Source organism: Pan paniscus, chromosome 2 (assembly GCF_029289425.2).
Source record: "Pan paniscus chromosome 2, NHGRI_mPanPan1-v2.0_pri, whole genome shotgun sequence".
Classification (NCBI taxonomy): domain Eukaryota; kingdom Metazoa; phylum Chordata; class Mammalia; order Primates; family Hominidae; genus Pan; species Pan paniscus.
This window is the reverse complement of record NC_085926.1, coordinates 160,908,009-160,927,894: the sequence shown is the minus strand read 5'-3', so window position 1 is coordinate 160,927,894 and position 19,886 is coordinate 160,908,009.

Genomic DNA, 19,886 nt, shown 5'->3' with positions numbered 1-19,886 from the left:
TTGGGCTGAACTCCCTCTTTCATTCTGCCTTTCACCAACTCAGGATTCCTTCAGACTTTCCTCTTGAAGAGTTAAAATGGAAATGAAGTCTTTATTTATGCTCAGACATCTTCTGTGGGAATCTGGTATAGGAAGAGCCTTTGTAGATAATGACTTACGTAGGGCATGAGAACTATGTCCAGGGGCTTTTAACCCAGAAGTAGACATTGTCTATAAAGTAGACCATTAAAGGCAAACATTTCAAAGAGCCAGAAGTCTGTCTGCTTTCTTGTGAAAAGACATATAGATAGAATTAGGCATTTCAGATTAACTTAAAGTTTTTTTGTATTGACCTAGAAAAAAGTTTTAAATTAATTTTTGAGAAGGAAGATATAATGGAAAAGGAATGACATATGCCTTGGATTGTTGAAATTTTTAAAGTAAAAACTAAACAAAGTAAAAGCAAGTCTTTCTATAATTGCTTAAAAATCTTCAATACTGAAGAAGCCTAAAAAATTAGATTCAAATAATTACCCTTCTTTCTTTTCTAATTCCAATTTTTATGAAATTCTATCTTAATTATTATCTTAGAACAAATAAAATAAATAAATAAAAGAAATATATTTAACTTCGTGGTTAGAAAAAATGAGACTATATAAAGAAAGTGTAGTCCTTTCTTTAATCATAACAATGATGTTCATATACAACTTATATTATTTTACATATCAAAAGTCACACTTATATTTCAAAATTTAAGTTGTATATTTTGCTTCATACAGTATGTCAATTATTAAATAAATTATTTCATACCATAACTACATTAATGAACAAAAATAAAAAACAATTCAATATGTTACTTGCAAAGCAGATATATATAGCTTATAAGAGGTGTGGTAATACTGCTATTTTTTTTCCAAATATATGGTTTTGTTTTAGACTTTTAAACCATTTTTTCCAAGATACAAGAATCAAAGATTAAAAAATCAATATATTTCTCATGGTAATCTTTGTTTTCTTAATTAGCTCTTTTATATTGAAATTGTTGTTTTTTAATTAATCAATAGAAAGAAGAAAAAAGAGTAAAATAATATAAAATGTGGCTATCCATCCATCCTACAATTGGAATTAGGAATATGTGTTTGAAAATAATTGGCTAGCCCTATAATGTTGCCCATTCTCAGAGTGAGATAATTCCTGCAATACTTGTATAATAGCAGGCAACTTTGCAAAAAAAAAAAAAAATCAGAGGAAGTAAATTTTTGTTAGAAATTAAACCCAAATGACTTGAAATTCCAAAGCTAGTTATTGAAAAATGAGATAGGGAACAATAATCTTACCTCTATAATAAAGGAGACTTCTAATTAAACAAGACAGAGAAGCCACACCATGATCCCTTATCACTGAATCTATAAGGACTGTGGGGGGAGGGGGGAGGGACAGCATTGGGAGATATACCTAATGCTAGATGACAAGTTAGTGGGCGCAGTGCACCAGCATGGCACATGTATACATATGTAACTAACCTGCGCAATGTGCACAATTACCCTAAAACTTAAAGTATAATAATAATAAAAAAAGAGTTTACTTCTAAAACAAAAGGTTGCTATAGAATTGAAATAATGCAAAAATAAAAGAATTGATAAAAAAAGAACATATTTAGAAAATAAGAAACATGACAAGGAAATGCAAAAATTCAACAAGAGGATTAGAACATGAAGTTGAGAAAAGCTCAGAGAAGAAAAGAGATGGTAAATAATATTCATTTTTAAAAAATATAGAACATTAAATTAGCTGATTATTGGGTTCTATATTCATACAAAACATTATGTTATGATGAAAAAAGAAGAGAAAAGATAGGAACATCTTCATTTTTATTTGAATAATTCGAATTTCACAGAATATACAAGATTTGAGTTTCAAGACTAAAAAAATCTACCAAGTGTTCACTACAATAAAAAATTACTCACACATATATTCATATCACACACATACACACACACACATACATATATATATGCATATTGGTTACACTCCTGAAAATTTCAGTATGCAATAAATAATAGGTAGATACTAAGAGCTTACAGAGTTAAAAAAAAAGTCACATGAAGTGAGATTTGAATGAGATTGGTATCATATTTCTCAGCAGTATCAATCAGTCTTAAGAAAACAGTAAAATAATGCCTTTACACTTCTGAGACTATATTACTTTCAATTTTGCAGTTTGATTGCCAAGCTGTGAGGGAGGAACCATACGTCTTTTTTTTTTTCAGCTAATGGAAGATTCACCTTGAAAAATGACGTAAGAACAAAAAGAAATGGTATCCATTAACAAATAGGGAGGAAGAGATAATTTTTAGTAGAATTTCACCAAATGTAGAGTTATCAGAAAAAAATTGGGAAAAATGGTAAAAGGATGGATGCATAGAAGGTCAAAAAGAAAAATATAATACAATTAAAAAATTATCTTATGTCACAAGACTGGACATGCTATCATTGGGTATATGATAGATCTGGTAAGCATTTGAAAATATAATAATAAAATGTAAAAATTAAGGAGGTGAATAACATCTATAAAATACAAATAAAAGGTAAGAATGTCATGTGCAAATAATACAAATTTTCTTTATTATTTTGTGTTCAAAATGAAATGTAATGCCCACTAATTTAACCAAATACTGTGATACATTGCTACTAGAAAGATGGGTGCAGAGAAGAAGAAAAAGTGGAGGTTAAATTTTTTTTAATAAGTGTGAAATACTCAAATGCCATAGAATAAAATTAATATATACTGCTATAAGAGTATATTATACCACATTATGTAACCATAATTATCAGAAGAAATAACTAACTTAAAATTGTTAAAAGTCAATATTTCTTGGTAGCAGTTATGAGAGCTAGACATGACACTGCTGGATATTTTGAAACTACGATTATTGTAAATTTCCAGAAGTATTTAATATAGTTTGATCTACGTGACTGCATTAAATTGATAAAGATTTCTGAAATTAAAAATAAATAAAATGAGGATACTAATATAAGCAGTGGCATTTTAGAACAAAAATTATTTGGTTCAAAAATTATTTGGGATTATTTCTGCTATGTGATTATTCTCCATTCCCTCAAACTGATTACATTATTTTTAATTAGTTTTGCTGTTGGTATTGTAAAATTTTGAGTTAAAAACAAAAAGAAAATTACCTTTAAGCCTTGTAAAGGTAAGAATATTATAGTGACTACAAACTCCCTTTCCAGTATCTAGACCCTGTAAATAAATAATAATCTGGACTCTCAAGATGGAAATGGCATCTTATTTCAAATAATAACAAGACCAAGGTACAAAAGGGTAACCAATTTTGTGCTCATTCCAATGCAGAGGAGATGTATATGTATATATTTAGCTTTTCTAGGTTATTTATTGGTCTAGAGGAAATAGCCCAACTCAATTAGTGAATTCTATCATATCTATCATATATTTATTAATCATTCCTCCACTAAACAAAAGTAAGGTGAAAATGTTCATTAGAAAGGATATTTTCTAGTAATGTCTCAACTCCTTACCTCACTTCCCATTCTCCAAATTTAATTTTTTAAATAATTACATTTATAATACTGAATATACTTATCTTCCCATTTTTAGTAGCAATTGATCATAAGAAAACAGTGAAATAATGTCTTCACTTTTCTGAGACTACATTGCTTTCAATTTTTTTAGTTTGATTGCCAAGCTGCAAAGGAGGAACCATGGATCTTTTTTTTTTAAGCTAATGGAAGATGAACTTTGAAAAATAACATAAGAACAAAAAAAAATTGTGTCCATTATTAAACAATGGGGAGGAAGCAGCCGGGCACGGTGGCTCACACCTGTAATCCCAGCACTTTGGAAGGCGGAGGCGGGTGGATCACGAGGTCAGGAGATTGAGACCAACCTAGCTAACACGGTGAAACCCCGTCTCTACTAAAAATACAAAAAAAACGTAGTCAGGCTTGGTGGTGGGGCCTGTAGTCCCAGCTACTTGGGAGGCTGAGGCAGGAGAATGGAGTGAATCCAGGAGGCAGAGCTTGCAGTGAGCCAAGATTGTGCCACTGCACTCCAGCCTGGGAGACAGGGCAAGACTCCGTCTCAAAAAAAAAAAAAAAAAAAAAATACAGTGAGGAGGAAGCAACAGTTTCACATTAGAATTATGTACCAAATCTAGAGTAATCAATCAGAAAAGAATGGACAAAAATGGCAAAGAGATGGATGCATAAGAGGCCAGCACGATTTATTCCTAAATCCTCTACTGACCTACTGTTACAGGATCTTTGGGGTGTCACTTTTCTGGCTGGAAACCTCTGTGGCTGGTTGCACGTTTGCCCGAGTTCTTGTCCTGCGTCTAGGAAGAATGAGGTATGTGGACAAGTGGGTGGTGGGCAAAATAAAGAGGAGCTTTATTGAGTGTTAGAACAGCTCAGAGGAGACCTGCAGTGGGTAGCTCCTCTCTGCAGGCAGGTCATCTCGTCTCTGCAGCTCTCATCAGAGAGGAGGCCCTAGAGAGGGTAGCTTCACTCTGCAGCTGGTCATCCTGACATCTGCCCAGCTCCTAGCAGAGAGAAGACACTGAAATGGGTTACTCCTCTTTGAAGGTGGTAGTCTTGACCTCTCTACAAGTCTCTGAATCTCTCAGCAGAGAGGATAGCTCCTCCATGCAGCTGGTCGTTCTGCCATCTGCTCACTCTGGCTGAGTCCAGGGTTTTAATGGACCTCAGAGGGGAGAAAATGCACACTGATTGGTACAAGGGTGGCAATGGGTGGGCCCAGAAAAGGCACCACAAGTTCCCACTTCAGTCTGTGGGACTGAGAGCCCGACCTTCAGGCCCTCCCTGGCCTGAAGGTGGAGTCTCACCAGGAACTTGCCCCCTTCCACTCAGAAGCCTGTCTGCTTCCTGCTGCCCGTCATGGCACCAGGCATCAGCCTCGGCTTTGATACAAGATCAAAGTGGGCACCGACAGCAGGGAGAAGCCAGGCAGCAGGATCAGGCACTTCTGAGCCTGCCAGGGAAGGGGGATCCTTCCTGGGCCCCCAAGAGTGCAGGGCTGCCTGAGTCTGCAGACACAGTTTAGGCATCAGCAGCGGCACCCAGGGAGCTCCCTCTCCAACTCAGAAGGCGCAGGGTTCCCGCTTGTCCCCTGTCCCCATCGGCTCCATGGAGTTTGCAGCCCTGCCCACGTCCCTGATACAGCCAGTATGATGGCAGCGGCAGGCCATCTGGAGCGGCCGATGCCATCACTACTAGCATTTTAAATCCAATGTGTCATAAATTGTATCAAATATTTAAACTTAAAAAGCAAAAATACACATATCTTAATTTTCATTTCCTGAAAAACAATTTTTCTTGTATTTTTTTTATTACTGCATGTCGTCTTTTGCCTGGATTACATTCAACTAAAAAATATATGCTGAAAATCATCTATAAATAAAGTACTATTCTAGGTGCTGCAGAAACAAATCTGTCAATAAGACTTAGGTCAGAATGTATTCAATAGTCCATATATATGTGGAAGGTAAGAAAAGAATTAATCACATACATGAACTTTCAATACTGTTAACAATGTTCTTAGTCTTAAACAGTTTGCTTAGAGGCCCTAGGTTTGTTTTCTTCCTTTTGTAACTATCTATGCATCCACACCTTGGAAGTATTGTGGGTTTAATTTTAGACTACTGAAATCAAGTGAGTCATACAAGTATTTTAGTTTCCCAGTGCATATAAAAGTTATTTTTATACTCTAGTCTAAGCATGCAATAGTAGTATATCTAATAACACAATGTACAAATGTTGTTTAAAAAGTGCTTAATTGCCAAAAAATGTTAACAATCATCTGAGCCATCAGCAAGTTATAATCTTTTTGTTGGTGAAAGGTTTTGCCTTTATGTTGATGGCTGCTGACTTATCAGGATTTTCCTTGCTAAAGATTGGGGTGGGTGTGGCAATTTATTAAAATAAGGCAAGAATAAAATTTGCTGTACCAATTTATTCTTTCATAAAATATTTTTTTCTGTAGAATGCAATGCTGACATAGTATTTTGCCCAATGTAGAACTTCTTTCAAAATTGCATCAGTTTTCTCAAGCTCTGCTCCTGCTTTATCAACTAAGTTTGTGTATTATTCTAAATCCTTTGCTATCATTTCAACAATGTTCACAGCATCTTCACCAAGAGAAGATTCCACCTAAAAAGAAACACACATTTTTTACTCATTTACATGAGAAGCAAGTCTTCTCTGGTTCAAGTTTTGTCATGAGATTGTAGAAGTTCAGTGACTTCGTTATTCTCCAATTCTATTTCTAGTTGTCTTGCTATTTCTAACATATCTGCAGTTACTTCCTCCACTGAAGTCTTGACCCTCTCAAAGGCCTCCATGGGGGTTGGAATCAACTTCTTCCAAACTCTCGTTAAGGTTGACATGGTAACCTCCTCCCATGAATCACAATTCCTTTTAATGGCATCTAGAGTGGTAAATCTTTTCCAGAATATTTTAAATTTACTTGGCCCAGATCTGTCAGAGAAATCACTATGTAACACAGTTATAGTTTTAGGAAATGTGTTTCTTAAATAATAAGACTTGGAAAAAGAAATTACTCTTTGTATTAGGAAACATCAGAACAACATTAATCTCCTTGTATATTTCCATCAGAAGTCTAGGATGACAAGATATGTCGTCAATAGGCACTAATATTTTGAAAGGAATCTTTATTTATGAGCAGTAGGTCTCAACAGTGGACGTTAAATATTCAGTAAACCAACATATAAACAGATGTGCTGTCGCCCAGGCTTTGTTCTTCTACTTATCAAGTACACACAGAGTAGATTTAGCATAATTTTTAAGGCCGCAGTATTTTCAGAATGGTAATGAGCTTTGGCTTCAACTTAATATCATCAGCTGCATTAGCTACTTCTATGAGAGTCAGCCTGTCCCTTTGAAGTTTTGGAACCAGGAATTGATGTTTTCTTTATAGTTATGAAAGTCATAAATGGGATTTTCTTACAATATGAGGGTATTTCATCTACATTGAAAATCTGTTGTTTAGATTATAGACATATTCATCAGTTATCTTTGCTAAATTGGGATTACTTACAGCAGCTTCTAATTGCTGGTTCACTTTTATGTTATAGAGACAGGTTTTTGTTTTTGTTTTTTTTACCCTTAATCCTCATAAACCCAGCTCTGCTAGCTTCAGATTTTTCTTTTGCAGCTTTCTCACTTTTTGGAATATTCTTAGAGTGAAAGAGAGTTAGGTCCTTGTTTTCAATTAGGCTTTGTCTTAAGGGAATGCTGTGATTGGTTGGAGCTTCAGACCACTAAAAATGTTTTTCAAATCAGCAACTCTGTTATTTTGCTTGCTTGTCATTTATGTGTTCACTGGAGTGAATTACACTTTCAATGTCCTTCAAGAACTTTTCTTTTGCATTCACAACCCGACTAAGTTGGGTACAAGAGGCCTAGCTTTCAGCCTCTCTCAGCTTTCCACATGCCCTCTTCACTAAGCTAAATCATTTTCAGTTTTTAATTTAAACTGACAGACATGTGACTGTGACTGTTTCTTTCACTTGAATGCTTAGAGGCCATTGTAGGGTTATGAATTGACCTAATTTAAATATTGTTGTGTCTAAGGGAATAGGGAGGCCCCTGGAGAGGGAGAGAGACTGGGTTATGTCTGCTCATTGGAGCAGTTAGAACACACACAACATGTATCAACTAAGTTCAACATCTTATAAGGGTGTGGTGTTTGGCAACCCCAAAAAATTATGATAGTGATATCAAAAACCACTGAACACAGACTACCATAACAGGTATAATATAAAAAAAAGGTTTAAACTAGTAAGAATTATCAAAATGTGACAGAGAGACATGAAGTGAATACATGCTTTTGGAAAAACAATGTCAATAGACTTGCTTGATGTAGATCACCACAAACCTTCAAGTTTTAAAACACATAATATCTGCAAAGTGCAATAAAGAGTAGCACAATAAAATAAGGTATGCATATATCTACTTCTGTATAATTTTCTGTTCATCAAACACTTTATATAATTTCAAATAGTAAAAAAAGAGTTTAATGTAATGAAAATTTTATTTTTCTTTTGTGTCAAGACTGCTGTTCTTTGGTATTATAACTTTAGATTAATTCCATCTCTATAAATAACCAAAGAGACAACAGATTACAGGGTAGTCTTTTCTCTTCACCAGTATAGAGTGACTTGAAATCTTAAATCTTCTAATGGTTCACAAAATTGGGTGCCGTATACACACAACTGATCAAACTAATTATAGTCTTTTTACCAAACCCTACAAATGAAGCCCTTCCACTTGGCTACGATCAATAATATTTTCTCTAGTTTCCACTGAAGGTGTAAACAGACTGTAAACTGGACAACACAGACACAGCAAAAACTCTCCTTCCTGGTTTATTTATCAATAGTCTTCTATCCTAAATGTATCTCAGATAGTATTCTCCTCTATCTCAATTGATTAGAACACCTCTATTGTTCTTCTTGAGACCAACTCTGACATTCACTTTTGCTTCTCAGAAATCCCCCACTTCTTCTTGTATACGGTATATTGTCTGGATTACTGCAATGTCTCCTAATTCATTACTGTGACTCGACATTTACCCATTCCAATTGAAGAAACCCAGAATATGTCATCCTAAAATATTCCTGTTTTACATAAATATATTTTAGCTAAGGCCAACAAAGAAGCAGTAAATACAGAAAGATTTCTCTAACTCCCATTTCTGCTTAAGAATGAAAATACAAATTATCCTTTGCTTGAGACAACTTTTATCAGCTCAGAGATGGCACCAGAGAAATCTAGAAACTTTACTCCATTTGTTTCCTTTTGCGTAATTTTACCTTTCTACAGTTTCCTGCATCTGGAATGCTTTTCTTGTCTTACCACCTCTCTAAAATTTACTGTTCTTTGTTGAAGATGTTATGTAAGCCAGAATTCTATGCCATTACTTTGAGTTACCTTTCATTGAGGTTTCCTAATGACATACAGTGTACATATTAAAATTCCTACTTTTTTCTCCTGTTAATCTGCCTAATATTTTTTATGGACTTAAATTATTGAATTTTCAGAGTAGAGGGAAGGTCACCATTCCTACACACAATCCATTTTCCATACTATCATTATCAAATTGCTATTAATACACACCTTATAATTTCATTATTATCATTATAATAATGATGACAGTCTCTGCTATATAAGCACATACTATGCGCTATGCTATGTTCCATGCATTTTTTATATACTGACATTTTTCCTCATAATATGCTTATATGTTAAGTGCTATAATGAGATCTATTTTGCAGAGAAAGAAAGTAAAATTTATGGATGGTATATAACTTGTCTTAGATCATATAGTGATAAGCTTTTCATATGCTTTTCTTTAATTTATCTACTTTAGAGTTGTTTATATTTCTAGAGTCTGTCCTATTAGTATTCATGTGACTTACCGCTATCGTTCTTTTTAGGCTATTAACTTAGGTATTGCTAATATGTAGGGAATATCTACTGTGTCAAGATTAAATAAAATAAATAATAATTAAAATTGTTTCATTCAAAACAGAGTTTTTGTTTTCAGCCATATAAAATGAGATATGAGACAGTTGGAAGTATCACAAAATTATTATTCAAACAGCTTCAAATACTTTGAGATTCATGTACAGGATAATTTCACACCTCTTTAATGTTTGTAAATTTTTATCCTCTGAATCTATCACGTGGTGTCGACTCTTGTATGTAAAGTAAGTAATTTATCAATGTAGGCATTAAGATGACTAAGTCAAATGAAATCATGCTTAATTATAATGCCCCCTTCCCCTTTCTCTTAACCCTTCTTACCCACCCTTTCTCTTTCTCACGCTCTCCTCCCCAAACCCCACGTTTTAAAAAATCAAATGGGTGCTGAGCATAGTTAGGATGATATTAATTAAAGGAAATGATCTTTGGTACTAAATGACTTTTTGTTTATTTTTAAAACCTAATATAGCAATATGAACCCTAGAGCTATTCAGGCTGTATTCAAGTCCAGACTTTAACAATTAACAGCTTTGTGAACATAATCGAGTTAGTTTTTTTTTAAAAAAATTACATATTCACAAATTATAACTGTAGCTATATAGGATAATAATGTTACTATTTTAAAGACAATGTGCAAAGATTAAATTGAGTTAATTAACATATTAATCATCTCAAATATTTAACATTTTTATGATGAGAGCATTGGCAAATAAAACAATCAATCAGAAAATGGGCAAAATACATGAATAGACATTTCTTTAACAACACGCAAATGCCCAAAAAGTATGTTTAAAAATATTCAATTTTACTGATTATCAGGGAAATGCAAATGAAGCCACAATGAGATATTATCTCATTCCAGTTAAAATGACTTTAATCAAAAAGTAAAACATGCTTACATACTGTTAGTGGAAATGTGAAGTAATACAACCATAATGGAAAATAGTATGGAGGTTCCTCACAAACTAAAAATAAAACTACCATGTCATCCCACAATCCCACTGTTACATACATACACAAAAGAAAGGAAATCAGTATATTGAAGCGATATCTGCACTCCCATGTTTATTGTAGTGCTATTCACAATAGCCAAAATTTGAAATCAACTTGTGTCCATTATGGATGAATGGATTTAAAAAATGGTACTTATATCTAATGGAATATTTGGTCATAAAAAAGACTTAAATCCTGTTATTTGAAGTAACGTAGACAGAGGTAGAGGTATTATGTTAAATAAAATAATCCAGACAGAGAAAGACAAACTTCAAGTATTCTCAGTCACATATGGGAGCTAAAAAATGGATCTCATGGAAGGGAAGCAAGTGAAGAACTGAAGACAAATTAGATTATATGTGCAAAAAATACAGTTTTATAGAAGGAATAAGTTCTAGTATTTGATAGTACAGTAGAAAATTACAGTTGACAATAATTTATTGTGTTTTTTGAAACAGCTATAGGAGAAAAATTGTAATGATCCCCATACACAAAAAGATAAATGTTTGAGGTTATAGATATCTCAATTACTCTGATTTGATCATTACACATTCCCATTTATTCAAATTTGAATATTTCCTAATGTCTTCTCTTAGTAAATTATTTAATCATGTAATTGTCAATGAAATGTCATAATGTAGCATATTTTCAGTTTATGGGTCTTTGGGAATTGTAATCACCGTTCCTAGATTATAGTATTCATTGAGAAAGAGTTTTAGCATGTCTTAGACTTACCCCATATAGAAACATGACTTCATCAAAAAGGTTTGGTCGGTTCTGTCACAATGCTTTGTTATTTTTTGAGTTGCAATCTTTGATTCAATTTAATTTTTATACCTCTCAATGTTCAATTAAAAAAAGTACTAGATCAAAACAAAGAGAGTTAAAGAGAAACCTATTACTTTTAAGATGTTCTTGAGTCACACTTATTTTTTAAGAAAGCAAGTATAAATGATGCAAACAGGAAGAATAACTGATTTAGTAATTCTGACCATTACTTCATTGACAAAAATGTCACCACAGTCAATACAACAATGCTTTATAAGTTGAAGAATGATGTTTTCTTGCATATTTATTTAAAATTTTCAGGATTCTATGACACATTTTTGAAATATTCACTATCATGATAAAAGTATAGTTCAGATCAGAACAATGCAGGGGTAAAGTATTTGATTTGTTTCTAATACAATTTTATTTGTCACCTGTCAAGGCAAGTCATTTTAAATTGGCACTTTTGGTGAAAAACTTGAGCTGGCTATGAGATTTTTACCTAAGGCATAATTTTCTAACTTTCCAATTTTCAAATTGTTAGAGTGTGCACAGTATTGAAAAGTTATTAACTCACTAACAACCAACACTGATTGACATGTGTCTCTAATTATTCATTAAAATATATCTATAAACAATAGTTAAAATACTTTTAACATGTGGCCTGGCCTGGTGGCTCACACCTTTAATCCCAGCACTTTGGGAGGCCAAGGTGGGCAGACGCTTGAGGCCAGGAGTTTGAGATCAGCTTGGCTAACATGGTGAAACCACGTCTCTACTAAAACAAATAAATTAGCCAGGCCCAGTGGCAGGTGCCTGTAATTCCAGCTACTTATGAGCCTGAGGCAGAAGAATTGCTTGAACCCTGGAGGCGGAGGCTGTAATGAGCAGAGATTGCATCACTGCATTCCAGCCTGGGTGACAGAGTGAAACTCTATCTCAAAAAAAAAAAAAAAAGGTAAATAAAAAATATATTTCAAAGTTGTGAAGCTTTTTCATCAGTCTTGACAAACCTGAGAGCAATTTTGAAAAAAAAAAAAAAAAGGAGCTTTTCATTAGACTATTGGTAGCAGACATGTCTAGTTATCTCTAACTTTTTTACTGCCTTTCTGATAGAAGCTCTAAGTCATTGGGGGTGACATTAACCCTGGGTAAAGATATTTTTTCTGATATTCCTCAGGGTTAGCAATAGTTATGTAATAAGATGACTAAGTTCAAGACAGCGTTTGGGAGAAGGACTCTCTGGAAAGATATGGGAAATGGAGAGTGTTACTGCCATTTTTCTACTTTGTATGTTGCCATGCTTTATTTATAAGAAGCTGTCATGATGGCAGGGTCTCCAGAAAATATTTATGTCTTAAAATAATTTTCTGAATACACATTATGTCATGTTATATGAAGCATCAAGTATGGGATGAAAATCCCGTTTTGGTATCTTTGGGCATCATAGCTGTTCCAGACTTCCAATATTAAGATTCCTTTTATTAAGAGAAAATAACTTTTTACTTGGTTTCTGGTTTTGAATTTTAGGGTTTTCAGATTTAATAAACAAAATCTAATACTTTTAATTTTCTTCTCTTTTTAAATTTTTGAGTACATGGTAAGTGTATGTATTCATGAGGTACATGAGATGTTTTGATACAGGCATGCAATGTGACATAAGCACATCATGGAGAATGGGTGATCCATCCCCTCAAGCATTTAACCTTTGAGTTACATACAATCCAATTATACTCCATAAGTTATCTTAAAATGTACTACTAAGTTATTATTGACTATAGTTGCCCTGTTGTGCTATTATATAGTAGGTCTTATTCATTCTTTCTATTTTCTTGTGTGCCCATTAATTAATCTCAATTCCCCACCAACCCAACTCCTTGCTACCATTACCAGCCTCTGGCAACCATGATTCTACTTTCTTATGTCCATGAGTTCAATGTTTTTGATTTTTAGATCCCACAAATAAGTGAGAATATGTGATGTTTGTCTTTCAGTGCCTGGCTTATTTCATTTATCATGACAATCTCCAGTTTCATCCATGTTGCTGCAAATGACTGGGCCTCATTCTTTTTTTGGCCGAATGGTATTCCATTGTGTATAGGCACCACATTTTCTTTATCTATTCATCTGTTGATGGACACATAAGTTGCTTCCAAATCTTTACTATTGTAAACAGTGTTGCAACAAACATAAGAGTGCAGGTATGTCTTCAACATACTGCTTTGTTTTTTTTGTTTGTTTGTTTGTTTTTTGCGGGGGAGGATATATACCAAAAGAAACCTACTCCAGCAGTAGAATTGCTGGATCATACGGTACCTAAACTTTTAGTTTTTTATGTAACCTTCAAACTCTTTTGCTGTGCAGAAACATTTAAACTTGATATGATTTCATTTGTCATTTTTGCCTTTTGTTGCCTGTAGTTGTGGGACATTGCCCATGAAATTTTTGCCCAAGCCCACGTCCTGCAGATTTTCCCCAAGGTTTTCTTTTAGTAATTTCATAGTTTGAGATGTTACATTTAAGGCTTTAATACATTGCATTGGATTTTTGTGTATGGGGAGAGATAGGGGTCTAGTTTCATTCTTCTGCATATGAATATCTGATTTTCCCAGCACCATGTATTGAAAAGACCCTTTCACCCAGTATAAGGTCTTCGCACCTTTGTCAGAAATGAGTTCACTGTAGTTGTTTGGATGAAATTATACACTAATCTCATGTGAGACAATGTGTGTTAGTTAAGACATAGGCTGAGTTATTGTAATAGAGGAACATCAAAGGCAGTGGTTTCAGTAAGACAGAACTTTATTTATCTCACATATAAAAGTATAAAAATAGATAAGGAATGGCTAGTTGGAAGCTCTGACCTACAAGGTGAAACAGATACTCAGGCTCCATCATTTCTAGGGCACTTATCTCATGAACATGGATTAATCTGGCTTACTGCTATAATATTTGTATGCCAACTCACAGGAAAAGTAACAAAGTATTAGGTAAGCAGCTGCTCTTAAGTACAGGTCATGGAAAATGCATATATCATTTGCTTTACATTCTACATCTTACTTCTAACATCAAAAAAAAACAAGCTATGTGGTCTCCTAAGCAGCCAAGTGAACCATTAAAACTCTACCAGGTTGGACAGCTTGTGGGAAAACAATTTATGTTTTCATATTGAAAAGGAAGAAAGAGAGAAAAGATTCTGGGAGAAAAGTATCAGTCTCTGACAAAATATAGATATAAATATATTTTTAAAATCAATAAATTAAACCAGCATATATAATAAGATTGTAGTAAATCATTTGAAAATTTTCCAGGAAAGCTGTGATAAGTTAATATTAGAGATTTGACTAATGCATTTCATCATCTTAATTAATTATAGGAAAATACTCATAAGGTCATCCCAGTGTTGGCAAAATAAATGCTTATTAAAAATTCAATATCCACACACATGATTAAAAAACAATCTCAGCAAATTAAATATAGAAGGAAACCATATTAGTATGTGGTGCAGCTTCTTGATTGCATTTGATACTGCTAATTGTTTGTGAAAAGCTATCTAAATAACTTTGATTAGATTGAATACCTCGTTTAAAGTTTTCATTATGTATAAAAACATGTTAATAAATCGTAGCCATTATTACTACCTTATTACAGGTCACACATTACGAACATTATATATGTTCTATACGAGCCCTCTATAAGTTTTATAAGAGCCCTTTAGTACTTGCGTTTGTACTTACATTAATGTCCCCGATTGATGATTAAACAAAATATAATTAGACATAATAAAGCAATAGATAGCCCTTGGTAGCAGCAACCAGTTAGGGTTGTATTGTAAAGAACAGTAGTAGTATCCATAATTACTTCTTTCAGTATTCACTTTAAAAGTCAATATAGGAGTGATGTCAGCAAGATGGCTGACTAAAGATGCATTGCATTAGTCCTTGCCACAAGAAAAACCAAGGAAATAAATAAATAGCTAAAATTTGACTGGAGCGTTGAAGGTAGAGAAAACAGATGTACTTGATATTTTGTGTACTTGATATCTGCTTTACATGCTCTGTTACATAGTATGGTGACTATAGCAAGTAAGAATAAATGCATATTTCAAAATAGTTAGAAGATTTTGAATGTTTCCACCATAAAGAAATACATGCTTTCAATGTTGGATATAATAATTACCCTTATTTAACTATTATACTACGTATAAATGTATTAAACCATCATATTGTACCCAATGAATTTGTATGATGTGTCAATTATAAATTTCTTTAAAAGTTTTGCAGCTGATAACACAATGCATCTACCATCTATCTCTGTGTGCATATTTGCCATCTTAACAGCTTCTATTTTAACAGTTTACATTGTTTGGATGTTTTACATTTTTTCATTTTTTCTTATTGAGACAGGGTCCCCCTCTGTTACCCAGGCTGGAGTGCAGTGGTATCACCTTGGCTCACTGCAACCTCTGCCTCCTGGGTTCAAGCGATTCTACTTCCTCAGCCTCCCTAGTAGCTGGGACTATGGACCCGCACCACCATAACTGGCTATTCAGTTTTTTCTTTTTGTATTTTTGGTAGAAGTGAAGTTCACCATATTGCCCAGGCTGGTCTCAAACTCCTGGGCTCAAATGATCTGCCCGCCTCGGCCTCCCAAAGTGCTGGGATTACAGGCATGAGCCACTGCGCACAGCACTCTGCTATTTCAAAATGAGTTTGTGGAATATGTGACTTGTAATATCTACATATAAAATGTGAAAACTTTAATTTACTGTAATTGCATTAGTCTAAAACCCCAACAAAAAAAATAGGCCTTATAAATAAAATATTCTGTAAAAGGCTCTTTTTAATTGATTTTTGTTTCATTCTTGAATCTAGAATCACTACCTATACACTCTAAGAATCCAGGAAGGGATTCTTTATGAAGGAGTTTGTTGATAACTGAACTTATAGAATGGGGATTATGTAGAGGTAAATTTGATTAAAACAGACTGTAAAAGTTTTATAAATGTATTTTATTTTATCTATATGGTAACTTTTTACTAAGGAAGTGGTGAAAACACTTAGCCACAACAATAGTAGGCCTTAGGTTTGAAATGTTCTACTGTTTGCACAGCCCACGTTATAATGCTCTTGCACTCTATATTTAGTGAGGTATTTAACCCATGCTTGTCTCTCCCACAATCTCATTTTTCCATGTTATGAAAATTGCAACAAAATGTATCTAATATTCCTGCAATTGCTTGCTTTATTTCAGTTTTCAAATAAAAGTATCACTATCAATATTTGGTGAAAGGTTGTTTTGCTTTGTTTCTCATTTGCCTTTTAAAATTGCCTTCTCTTATATAGTAGGTATTGCTCTGTAAATGGTGCCTTTTTCTGATTGTGATTTTTGAGACCTGGTTAGTCTTCTTGTTCTAAGTTTGATAGTTGAAGGTTCTCTGCTGAACATCATTTCACCAATGATGAGTGCTTTATTTCAAAAGCTCTAGTAAGAAGAGTAACTTTCTTATCGAAATCTGAGCTGAAAATAGCTTAAATAAGGAACAGATATAGAGTGTCTCTGTTAATGATAATCTTATTAATTATTCTTTCTGGCTGCAATGTTTGGATTTTAATATCTCAGTCTTGGATCTTAAGCTGTCTTCTGTTTAAGTACTGAGTGCTCATTAAAGCATAACTTATATAGTAAATTTACCATAATGAATAAGAAAATGTATATTTTTATTTTACCCTAGTTAAATGGTGGGTGTCTAGATGGTGATAAATGATAGGGGGTACAGATGGACAGGAAGTAGGAAAATTCAGATTTTAGTACTCTATGTGTATGTTTTCTTTGAAATTTATTGATATGTTAATTATGGAGTAGGGTAATGTTACAAATACTGAAGATATGAAATTAAAGAAATAATTTTTATTTGATTCTCAGAATCTGTGGAAGTATATTTTAATGATGTTGTACAATTACTTCAGTTTTTAGTTAGAAGGTGCTTTGGATTAAAATATATAACTCCTACCACCAGACCCTTTGTAAATTTTAGCAATGTTCACCTCATGAAAACTTTACTCAGTATCATCAACATTGTCTTAAGCAATATTATAAAATAAGGGCTTAATCTTTTTTGTATGCACAAAGTAAGAAGTTACTTTATCATCAATATTAATGTGCATTGTTAATGTTGTACACATACACACACATATTTGAACACAAGACCTAATATATTATTATAAAAATAACTTTTAGAAACTATTAAAATATATATGAAATGTAACCAAATGTTACTCTCATTGTAAATATGAAAGAACAAAATACATATAATGGCCTTTGCACTGTCTAGCATCATAGAGCAAGCAACAGACAAACAATAAAAGAAATTGTTGGTTGTCAGTTTAAGTCAGTATTTATTTTGGGAGAAGTTTTTATACTCCTATAATAGATGTATTTTAAAATGCATCTATAAACATTGACCTTCCAGATTTGGGAGAATGTGGGAGTATCGAATAATCTGAACTGATATCAGCCAAACATATGTTTTTTTTTAATTTTTTAATTTTATTATATTATTATTATACTTTAAGTTTTAGGGTACATGCGCACAATGTGCAGGTCAGTTACATAAGTATATATGTGCCATGCTGGTGTGCTGCACCCATTAACTCATCATTTAGCATTAGGTATACCTCCCAATGCTATCCCTCCCCCCTTCCCCCACCCCACAACAGTCCCCAGAGTGTGATGTTCCCCTTCCTGTGTCCATGTGTTCTCACTGTTCAATTCCCACCTATGAGTGAGAATAAGCGGTGTTTGGTTTTTTGTTCTTGCGATAGTTTACTGAGAATGATGAATTCCAATTTCATCCATGTCCCTACAAAGGACATGAACTCATCATTTTTTATGGCTGCATAGTATTCCATGGTGTATATGTGCCACATTTTCTTAATCCAGTCTATCATTGTTGGACATTTGGGTTGGTTCCAAGTCTTTGCTATTGTGAATAGTGCTGCAATAAACATACGTGTGCATGTGTCTTTATAGCAGCATGATTTATAGTTCTTTGGGTATATACCCAGTAATGGGATGGCTGGGTCAAATGGTGTTTCTAGTTCTAGATCCCTGAGGAATCGCCACACTGACTTCCACAATGATTGAACTAGTTTACAGTCCCACCAACAGTGTAAAAGTGTTCCTATTTCTCCACATCCTCTCCAGCACCTGTTGTTTCCTGACTTTTTAATGATTGCCATTCTAACTGGTGTGAGATGGTATCTCATTGTGGTTTTAATTTGCATTTCTCTGATGGCCAGTGATGGTGAGCATTTTTTCATGTGTTTTTTGGCTGCATAAATGTCTTCTTTTGAGAAGTGTCTGTTCATGTCCTTCGCCCACTTTTTGATGGGGTTGTTTGTTTTTTTCTTGTAAATTTGTTTGAGTTCATTGTAGATTCTGGATATTAGCCCTTTGTCAGATGAGTAGGTTGTGAAAATTTTCTCCCACTTTGTAGGTTGCCTGTTCACTCTGATGGTAGTTTCTTTTGCTGTGCAGAAGCTCTTTAGTTTAATTAGATCCCATTTGTCAAGTTTGTCTTTAGTTGCCATTGCTTTTGGTGTTTTAGACATGAAGTCCTTGCCCATGCCTATGTCCTGAATGGTAATGCCTAGGTTTTCCTCTAGGGTCTTTATGGTTTTAGGTCTAACGTTTAAGTCTTTAATCCATCTTGAATTAATTTTTGTATAAGGTGTGAGGAAGGGATCCAGTTTCAGCTTTCTACATATGGCTAGCCAGTTTTCCCAGCACCATTTATTAAATAGGGAATCCTTTCCCCATTGCTTGTTTTTCTCAGGTTTGTCAAAGTTCAGATAGTTGTAGATATGCGGCATTATTTCTGAGGGCTCTGTTCTGTTCCATTGATCTATATCTCTGTTTTGGTACCAGTACCATGCTGTTTTGGTTACTGTGGCCTTGTAGTGTAGTATGAAGTCAGGTAGCGTGATGCCTCCAGCTTTGTTCTTTTGGCTTAGGATTGACTTGGTGATGCAGGCTCTTTTTTGGTTCCATATGAACTTTAAAGTAGTTTTTTTCCAATTCTGTGAAGAAAGTCATTGGTAGCTTGATGGGGATGGCACTGAATCTATAAATTACCTTGGCAATATGGCCATTTTCAGGATATTGATTCTTCCTACCCATGAGCATGGAATGTTCTTCCATTTGTTTTCATATTTGTTCCTGTACTAATATTTGACTATGTGGATTCCATTTAAGATAACATTTATAGTTTAAAAATTAAGACATTTTATCTTTTTTATTTCATCAATTTATTTGTGATATAAATGAAATGCTTTAAGCATCACACAAATCGAGATTAATCTTGAATTGCTTCTTAATTTTTTATCTTAAGGGCTATACCGCTTTCTGCGTTTAAGTCCTTGAAGCTATTTGCTAACAGAATACTAGACTGAGTAAATCTACCTCTTATCTCCATTTCCTAATCCAAAATGAGAAAATAAGAGCCCTTGACTAAAAAGCACGGTCTTCTTGCAAAATGTATTCACTGAGTTCTTATAAAAATTTGTGTTTTTTTTTTTAAC